The sequence below is a fragment of the Microtus ochrogaster genome, chromosome 6 (genome assembly GCF_000317375.1).
Source record: "Microtus ochrogaster isolate Prairie Vole_2 chromosome 6, MicOch1.0, whole genome shotgun sequence".
Taxonomy (NCBI): Eukaryota; Metazoa; Chordata; class Mammalia; order Rodentia; family Cricetidae; genus Microtus; species Microtus ochrogaster.
In genome coordinates, this window is record NC_022013.1 from 46,286,920 (window position 1) to 46,296,944 (window position 10,025).

Consider the following 10,025-nt stretch of genomic DNA (forward strand, 5'->3'; position numbering starts at 1 on the left):
GATTGGACGGCTGGTGTTGCTAGGCAGATTAGCAGGCAAAAGAATGCAAAACAGCACAGAAGCGCTGATGTGGAAAACAACTTAGGGCAACGCCCTGAGAGGAAGCCGGCGCCATCTTGTAATGGCGGACGGTCGTCACACTGGTAGAATTCTGTGATGAAACCATCTGGTCCTGGGTTTTTTTGTTTGTTTGTTTGTTTTTTGTTTTTTGGGAAACTTTAAATGACTGCTTCTAATTCCTTAGGGTTTAAAGGTCTATTTAAATTGTTTATCTGGTCTCAATTTAATTTTGGTATGTGATACCTATCCAGAAAATTGTCCATTTCCTTTAAAATTTTCAATTTTGCGGAGTACAGGTTTTTGAAGTATGACCTGAAGATTCTCTGGATTTCTTCTGTCTGTTGTCTGTCTGTGTCTGTTGTTATGTCTCCCTTTTCATTTCTGATTGTATTAATTTGGATAGTCTCTATTTGTCTTTTGTTTAGTTTGGATAAGGGTTTGTCTATCTTGTTGATTTTCTCAAAGAACCAATTCTTTGTCTTCTATGCTCTCTGTATTGGTTTCTTTGTTTCTATTTTATTGATTTCAGCCTCGATTTGATTATTTCCTGTCATCGACTCCTCCTGGGAGAGTTTGCTTCTTTTTGCTCTGGAGCTTTCAGGTGTGCTGAGTCAACTAGTGTGAGGTTTCTCCACTTTCTTTATGTAGGTACTTAGTGCTATGAACTTTCCTCTTAGCACTGCTTATAGTGTCCAGTAAGTTTGTGTATGCTGTGCATTCATTTTCATTGACTTATAGGCAGGCTTTAATTTCTTTCTTTATTTTTTACTTGACCCAGGGGTGATTCGGTTAAGCATTGTTCAATTTCTATGAGTTTGTGGACTTTTTGTAATTAGTGTTGCTGTTGAATTCTACCTTTAAAGCATGGTGATCTGATAAGATACAGGGGTTATTCCAATTGTTTTGTATCTGCTTTGCTTTGTTACAGGGTATGCAGTTGATTTTAGAGAAGGTACTATGAGATGCTGAGAAGAAGGTATATTCATTTGTGCTTAGGTGGAGTGTTCTATAGATGTCTGTTAAACCCATTTGAGTCATAGCATCTGTTAGTTCCCTTATTTCTCTGTTCAGTTTCTGTCTGGCAGTCCTGTCCAGTGGTGAGAGTGGGCTGTTAAGTCTCCTACTATTGGTGTGTGAGGTTTGATGTGTGATTTAAGTTTTAGTAATGTTTCTTTTACATATGTGGGTGCCCTTGTATTTGGGGGCATAGATATTCAGAATTGAGACTTCATCTTGATGGACTTTTTTTTCTGTGTGACAAATACAAAACATCCTTCTTCATCTCTTTTTATTAATTTTAGTTTTAAGTCTATTTTATTAGATATTAGAATAGTTACACCAGCTTGTTTCTTAGGTCTGTTTGATTGGAAAATCTTTTTCCAACACTTTACTCTGAGTTAATATCTGCTTTGAAGTTGAGGTGTCTTTCTTGTATGCAACAGAAGGACAGATCCTGTTTTCATATCCATTCTGTTACCCTGTGTCTGTTTATAGACAAATTGAGACCATTGATTGATATTGTGAGATATTAATGATCAGTGATTATTAGTTCCTATTATTTTTGGTTTTGTTGTTGTTATTGTCGGTAGGATATGCATGTGTTTCCCTTCTTGGGTTTTTCTGGTATGGGCTTATCTATTGCCTGTGTTTTTGTTGGTGTAGCTAACTTCTTTGGGTTAGAGTTTTCCTTCTACTACTTTTTGTAGGGCTGGATTTGTAGCTAGGTATTGCCTAAATCTGCTTTTGTCATGGAATATCTTGGTTTTTTTTCTGTCTATGGTGATTGAAAGCTTTACTGGGCATATTAGTCTGGGCTGGCATCTGTGGTCTCTTAGTGTCTGCAGAATTTCTCTCCAGGATCTTCTGGCTTTCATAGTTTCCATTGAGAAGTCGGGTGTAATTCTGATATGTCTGCCCTTATATGTGACTTGACTTTTTTCCTTTGCAGTTCTTAATATTCTTTCTTTATGCTGTATATTTAATATTTTGATTATTATGTGGCAAGGGGACTTTTTTTTTTGTCCAGACTATTTGGTGTTCTGTAAGCTTCTTATACTTTCATACGCCTGTCCTTGTTTAGGTTGGGAAAGTTTTATTCTATGATTTTGTTGTATATATTTTCTGTGCCTTTGAGCTGAACTTCTTCTATCCCTATTATGTATAGGTTTTTCATGGTGTCCCAGGTTTCCTGGATGTTTTATGTTAAGAATTTGTTGGATTTAACATTTACTTTCACCAATGAATTTATTTCATCTATCTTATCTTCAGTACCTGAGATTCTTTCTTCCATCTCTTGTATTCTTTTGGTTATGCTTACTTCTGTAGTTTCTGATCATTTACCCAGATTTTTCATTTCCAGAATTTCCTTGGTTTATATTTTCTTTATTGCCTCTATTGCAGTTTTCAAGTCTTGAACCATTTCTTTCCCCTGCTTGTTTGTTTTTTCTTGGCTTTCTTTAAGAAATTTATTGAATTCTTCTAATTTTTTGTTTGTCTTCTGCCACATTTATTTGAGGGAATTTTTCATAATTTTTCACTTACCTTCATAAAGTTATTTTTTTACTTTTTAATAACAGTTTAGCTTTTTATTTTTTATTTTTTTAATATTTATTTATTGTGTATACATTGTTCTGCCCGTATGTCTACCTGCAGGCCAGAACAGAGCACCAGATCTCATTATGGGTTGTGAGCCACCATATAGTTTCTGGGAATTGAACTCAGGATCTCTGGAAGAACAACCGCTGCTCTTAACCACTGAGCCATCTCTCCAGCCCCATAGAGTTATTTTTAAGGTCATATTCTCCCGCTTCATCTGTGTTGGGATGTTCAGGTCTTGCTTGCTGTTGTAGAATCACTAGTTTCTGGTGGTGCCATATTGTTCTTTATGTTGTTGAATGTATTCCTACATTGCTGTCTACCCATCTCTTCCTCCAGTGGGTGCAGGTGGGACCTGTAGCTTATGTGGTCCCTCTTCCTCCAGGAGTAGGTGAGCCATGCCTCTAGTGTACACTGATGTCTCTCTGGGGACACCTCTCCAGGTGCAGTCAGGGCCAAGACAGTGGTGGTCACAGATGTGGTGAGGGATGGTTGTGAGTGTGGAGAGGCTGCTCCAGGGGTCTCTGGGGTTTTTGTGGATCTGGATGGGCTTTAGGATCTACCTCTAGGCCTAGAAAGCAAAGCCCTCCAACTGAAAACCCAGGCACTCACCTCTCCAGGGGCAGTCAGGGCCAAGGCTCTGGTGGTCGCAGATATGGTGGAGGATGGTTATGGGTGAACTTCAAGTCTTTGAAGGAAGAAATTGAAGAAGATATCAGAAGATGGAATGATCTCACATGCTCATGAATAAGTATGATAAACAAAGTAAAAATGACAATCTTACCAAAAGTAGTTTACAAATTCGATGCAATCCCCATCAAAACTCCAACACAATTCTTTGCAAACCTTCAAAGAACAATATTCAGCTTCATGTGGACAAACAAAAGCCCTGGGATAGCTAAAACAATTCTGTAAATTACAAAAACTTCCAGAGGCATTACCATCCCTTATTTCAAGTTGTAATTTCTTGTAATTTCAAGAGCAATAGTAATAAAACTGCATGGTATTGGCGTACAAGCAGACAGGTTGAACAATGAATTGAATCAAAGTCCCAGACATAAGGTATACCTATGAACACATATGTTTGATAAAGAAGCCAGAAATATACAATGGAAAAAAAGAAAGCATCTTCAACAAATGGTGCTGGTCTAACTGGATATCAGTATGTAGAAGAATGCAGATAGATCCATATCTAACACCCTACACAAAACTCAAGTCCAAGTGGATCAAAGATCTCAACATAAAACCAGATACACTGAACCCGGTAGAAGAGAAAGTCGGAAATAGCCTTGAGCTCATTGGCACAGGAGACAGCTTCCTGAACATAATACAAATAGCACAGGCAAACCAAGTAATCCAGATAAAAATGGGGTACAGACCTGAACAGAGAATTCTTAACAGAGGAATCTCAAATGGCTGAGAAACACTTAAATGTTCAGCATCTTTAACCATCAGGGAAATGAAAATCAAAACACTGTGGAGGATCTGGAGCAAGGGGAAGGAACTCTTTCTCACTTCTGGTATGAGGGTATTGTATGGCCACTTTGGAATTCAATATGGAGGTTCCTGAGAATATATACACATATACACACATGCCACTCCTGGGCATATACCGAAGGATACCCCTTCCTGTTGTAGGAGGCTGCTTGTTCATTCCCAGCTGCTCAGCCCTGAAATAATCACACAGAAACTGTATTAATTAAATCACTGCTTGGCCCATTAGCTCTAGCTTCTTATTGGCTAACTCATTTCGATTACTCTGTATATCGCCAACGTGACTGGCTTACCAGGTAAAGTTCCTAGCGCCTGTCTCCAGTGGTTCCATGGCTTTTCTCTGACTCTGCCTTCTCTCCCAGCATTCAGCTTAGTTTTCCCCACCTAGCTCTCTTACCCTATAGTTTGCTTTAGGCCCAAATGTTCCTTTATCAATGGTAATCATAGCATACAGACGGAAATCCCACATCACCTTTCTACCACAAGGACACATGCTCAATTATGCTCATTGCAGGTTTATTCATAATAGCCAGAACCTGAAAACAACCTAGATATCTAGATGTCCCTCAGCTGAGAAATGGACAAAGAAAATGTGGTAATTTACACAATGGAGTGTTACTCAGCTGTTAAAAATGATATCGTAAAACTTGATGGAAAATAGATGCAGCTAGAAAAGATCATCCTGAATGAGGTAACCCAGACCCAGAAAGACAAACTTGGTGTGTACTCACTCATAAGTGGATATTAGCTGTAAAGTAAAAGATAACCATGCTACATTCCATGGACCCAGAGAGGCTGGATAACAATCAGAGCTCAATATGGGATGCTTGGATCTCCCTGGGAAGGGGAAATGAGTACATTTCATGGGTGGACTGGGGGCTGGTGGGGCTGGGTACAGGAGGGAATCAGGCAAGGGATTGGGGGGAAGGATGGAGGGAGAGAGTACTGGGAGAGGCAACTGGAACTGGGGGACATTCCAGGGATGATATGGAAACCTATGCAAAGGATACTCCCGGGAATCTTTGGGGGTGACCCTAGTGAAGACTCCTAGTTATGGGGTATATGGAGCCTGAACCAGCCAGCCATCTTCCGTAACCAGGCAAGGTTTCCAGGGGTGCTACTGAGACATCAACAAAGCCGCAAGACCTTAGATCTACAATTTGTCCTGCCTGCATGATATGTCAGAGAAACAGTGGCACAGAACTTGTGGGGGTGGCCAACCAATGACTGGTCCAACCTGTGGGCCATACCACAAGTGTGAACCAGCCCAGATGGCCAGGAACCAGGAGCTGGGTAGCCCAGAGATGCCGGATAGGCCCAAACACAGCTGGAAAAAAAGGTAATGAGTTGATTCCTAAGGATGCTCTGCTATGCCATAGACTGAAGCCTAGCATAGTTGTTGTCAGAGAAGCTTCATCCAGCAACCAATGGGAACAGAAGCAGAAAGACACACAGTCAAACATCAGGGGGAGCATGGGGAACCCCTCAAAAGAAGGGAAGAATTATGGGAGCCAGAGGAATCCAAAACACAAGTACACAGCCCACAGAATCGGTCAAGCAGGACTCAGTGGCTCACAGAGATCGAAGTGACAGTCTCTGTCTTAGAGCTTGCATGGGTCCGAGATAGGTCCTCTGCATATATGTTATGGTTGTGTAACTTGGTGTTTTTATGAGACCCCTAATAGTGGGAGTGGGAGTTGTCTCCGATTCTTTTGTCTCTTTGGGGACCTTTTTTCTCCTGCTGGGTTACCGCATCCAACTTTGATATGAGAGTATGGCCTATTATAATTTGTTATGCCGTGTTTGGTGGATATCCCTGCTGGGATATCCCTGAGGGAGGCCTGCTCTTTTCTTAAGGGAAATGGAGGAGGAGTGGATCTGGGGGACAGGGGAGTTGCTGGGGGGTGGGCTGGGAGGAATAGAGGGAAGGGAAACTGAGGTTGGAATGTAATATATGAGAAAAGACTAACTAAATAGAATAGATTATGGATCTCAAAGGAAGAAATAAAAATGGCTAAGAAATGAAGGCGTAAGTCACAAACAATGCCACAGCAGTTTGGAATTATGATTAATAGGGTAGTATTTATTTAAAGGGGAAAAAACTTACAGATCACCGTCAGCCCTCTGTACAACCAGGAAGGGAGTCTAGTCGCCGGCGGAGCAGGAAGTGAAGAGAGCAAGAGAAGGAAGTGGCCGCTTTTTTAAAGGGAGAGAGACCATGCCCCAATGGGCTGGTATCTCAGCGGCTATAGGCTGGAGGAGCTGAAGGACCTCCCACAACAAAGAAATATCTCAGGAAGTGTTCATCATCCTTAGAAATTAGGGAACTGGAAATTAAATCTACTTCAAGAGTTCACTTTTTCCTGGACAAGATGACTAAGAGCAGCAAAACAAATGACAGCAAATGCTATAAAGGGTGTGCATAATAAGAACCCTTAACCACTCTTTGTTGGGAGTGCAAACGGGTTCAGCCGCTTTGGGAAATCAGTGCAGAGAATTCCCAGAAAGCTTAAAACGAATCTACTGCATGAGCCAGCTGTAACATTCTAAATCTGACATGCGTGCAGAAGACTGGGCTTCCTGTTCTACAGGTACTCTCTCCACTGTGTTCATTGCTGCTCCATTCACAATAGCAAGGACATGGAATTAACTTACATGCCCTCTAACTGAAGAAAGGATAACAAACATATATCCAGTGGAATATTATTCAGCCATAAAGAAAAATGAAATCATGACAATTTCAGGTAAATGAACGGAACTAGAAGCTATAATTGAACGAGATGACCCAGACTCAGAAAGACAAATGCCACATGTTCCCTTTCATCTGTGGTTCCTGGTTCCAGATGTGCGTATATGATCTGGGTGACTGCAGAAACCAGTGAAGTGAGTGTCTGTGAACCATAGCGAGATATTTTTAAAGACGTGATCATGGCACTCGTATCTTTGTGGTCATCAACAATTGTTGAGATGCTCAGCCAGATGAAAACTACATCTTATACTGGAAACATAGCCAAAAACCTATGGTTAGTAAGGTCGCAGATCTTAGAGGAGAACCTACGCTGCCACTTTACCAGATAGGTATGGTTACTAACTGCATTCCAAATATTTGCCCTCAAATAAATTAAAAATAAATAAATAAATGTCTGCCCTTATACTCTTACCCCTCACCAAGGAAGTTTCTTTTTGCAGCACACAGACAATTACAGAAAGCCACAACTGGTCAAAATGCAGAGACCAACGGACCATGGGATGCTCATCCTGGCTTGATACAACTACAATATAACACCCATCCTTAAGGCTCTGTGAATACTGTGGAAGAGGGGTACTAAGACTGTAAGAGCTGGAGGACCAGGAAGTCTTCTTTGATACTGTATCGTCTAAAAAAATGACAGGGAGCTACTCCATAAAACATCAAGCATATGACTGCCCAAACAAGACCTGAGCGTTGTTAACACCAGTAGATAAGCTGATACAGAAGTGGCAAATCTCACAGGCCCCTACCCCTAGATGAAGAGCTGCAGGCTATTAGTGTGTGCATGTGCATGCATGTGTTTGTGCATGTGTGCGTGTGATCCAATACCAATGGTCAGTCCTAAAACATTGACACAAATGCAACACTAAATGAAGCCAGCAAATTGTATTTATTAGCATGTCTAGTATATGTAGCAATAATAACTAAAGAAAATTGTCCATTAATTTGAAAGGGAACAGTGGGAGGGTCATTGAAGGTATTGGAAGGATAGAAGGAAGGGAAATGATATAATGTTTTTTTGGGGGGACAGAGTCCTTCTATTATAGACCTGGCTGTCCTGGAACTCACTATGTAGACCAGAATGGCCTTAAGATCACAGAAATCCACCTGCCTCTGCCTTATAAGTGCTGGAATTAAAGGCATTGCTACCACCCCAGGAATGTAAGTATATTTTGATTGAATTTAAAAAAGACTTGCCATGAGAATTATACTGGGCAACTGGATATTTATCTAGATGTATGGCAGACACCTTACCAGGTCACCTTTCAGCATACGGTCATTAATTCAACCCTGACAAGTGTATATTCCCGTTGGAATCCGGTGTCATTTGGTAAGTTTCTCTTCCTCCTAAGTAAACATTATCTAAATGGACATAATTGCCTACAATGGACACAACAGCAAACATTACAAAGGAAATTAAGTTACTATTCCTACTTTAGAGAAAGATGGTATACAAACAGAAGGGGAGACTGTTTTGGAAGAGCAAGAGGAGCAGAGAGAGGAACAGTGGGCTTGGAAATAGTAAGAGAGTGACTATGGCCAGAATGTAGTGCTTGATGTACATGGACAAAAATGTCATTATGGAAGCCATCACTTTGATAAATGCATATTAATAATTTTTGAATACTGTGAGTGAATGCCCCCCATTTTTGCCAGCTTTGAGGCATGTGCTTAGAAGTGGCATGCCCTGGCAGAGATTCACTGGGTATCCTAAGCAGTGTGTCCCAACTCTCAGATATGTGACCTGACCACAAGCATCAGGGCTTTCGATGCTTTTTTTCCATAACGATTGTAATGAATTCCATGACCTTAGTGTACGAGTTCCAGTCTTGATTTGTGGTCACGGCCTCTATCATATACTGCAGATAGCATACAGGGTTTATATGGGCTCAAGGAAGCCTAAGTATTTGTAGGGATTCAGGAGTTCCGTTGGAGGGTAATCAATGATGTCTGATAATAGCTGAGGAATGAATAACACAGTGCACTGGAGTCGTGCATTTCCATTCCTATCCTGGCTCTTTAACTTAGCGTCACACAGGCGTGGGTAGGCTCATTTCTACTCTTTCTGCACCTAGAGAATGATGAGAGCAAACATATCACACTCATGTGTGCACACACGCATGCACACACACACATGCATGTATGCACTCACATACAAATACAAACACATACACAATAGTAATATAAAATTCCCTAAAATGCAATGGGTCTATCACAGTGAAAAAAGAAAATATTCATTTCCCCCATACCAATGATAAAGGGAAAGTGGAACCTATGTGGGAAACATACAGACACCTCCTTTCCTGACAGCACCATATTTTCATATAAAGATGGATCTCAGATGACTTATAAAGAATTATTTGATTTGCACTTCTTTGATGGCTAAGGCTGTTGAACATTTCCTTAAGTGTCCTTCAGTCATTTGAGATACATCTGTTGAGAGGTCTCTGTTTAGGTCTGTACCCCATTTTTTTTATTGCATTATTTGTTCTTTTGATGACCAATTTCTTGAGTTCTTTGCATATTTTGGAGATCAGACCTCTGATGTGGGCTTACTGAAGATCTTTTCCCTTTCTTTTTTTTTAAATATTTATTTATTTATTATGTATACAATATTCTCTCTGTGTGTATGCCTGCAGGCCAGAAGAGGGCACCAGACCCCATTACAGATGGTTGTGAGCCACCATGTGGTTGCTGGGAATTGAACTCAGGACCTTTGGAAGAGCAGGCAATGCTCTTAACCTCTGAGCCATCTCTCCAGCCCCGATCTTCTCCCTTTCTGTAGGCTGCCATTTTGTCTTGTTGACCGTGTCCTTTGCTTTACATAAACCTCTCAGTTTCAGGAGATCCCATTTATTGTTTCTCTCTGTCTGTGCTACTGGGGTTATATTTAGGAAGTGGTCTCCTGTGCCATGCGTTCAAGTGTACTTCCCACTTTCTCTTCTATGAGGTTCAGTGTGGTTGGTTTTATAGTGAGATCTGTGATCTATTTGGACTTAATTTTGTGCATGCTAATGGATATGGATCCATTTTTATTCTTCTACATGTGGATATCCAGTTACGCCAGCACTATGACGAGTGTCTAGCATTTGACTAGCGTCTTGGTGTGCTTGAAAAGAATGTA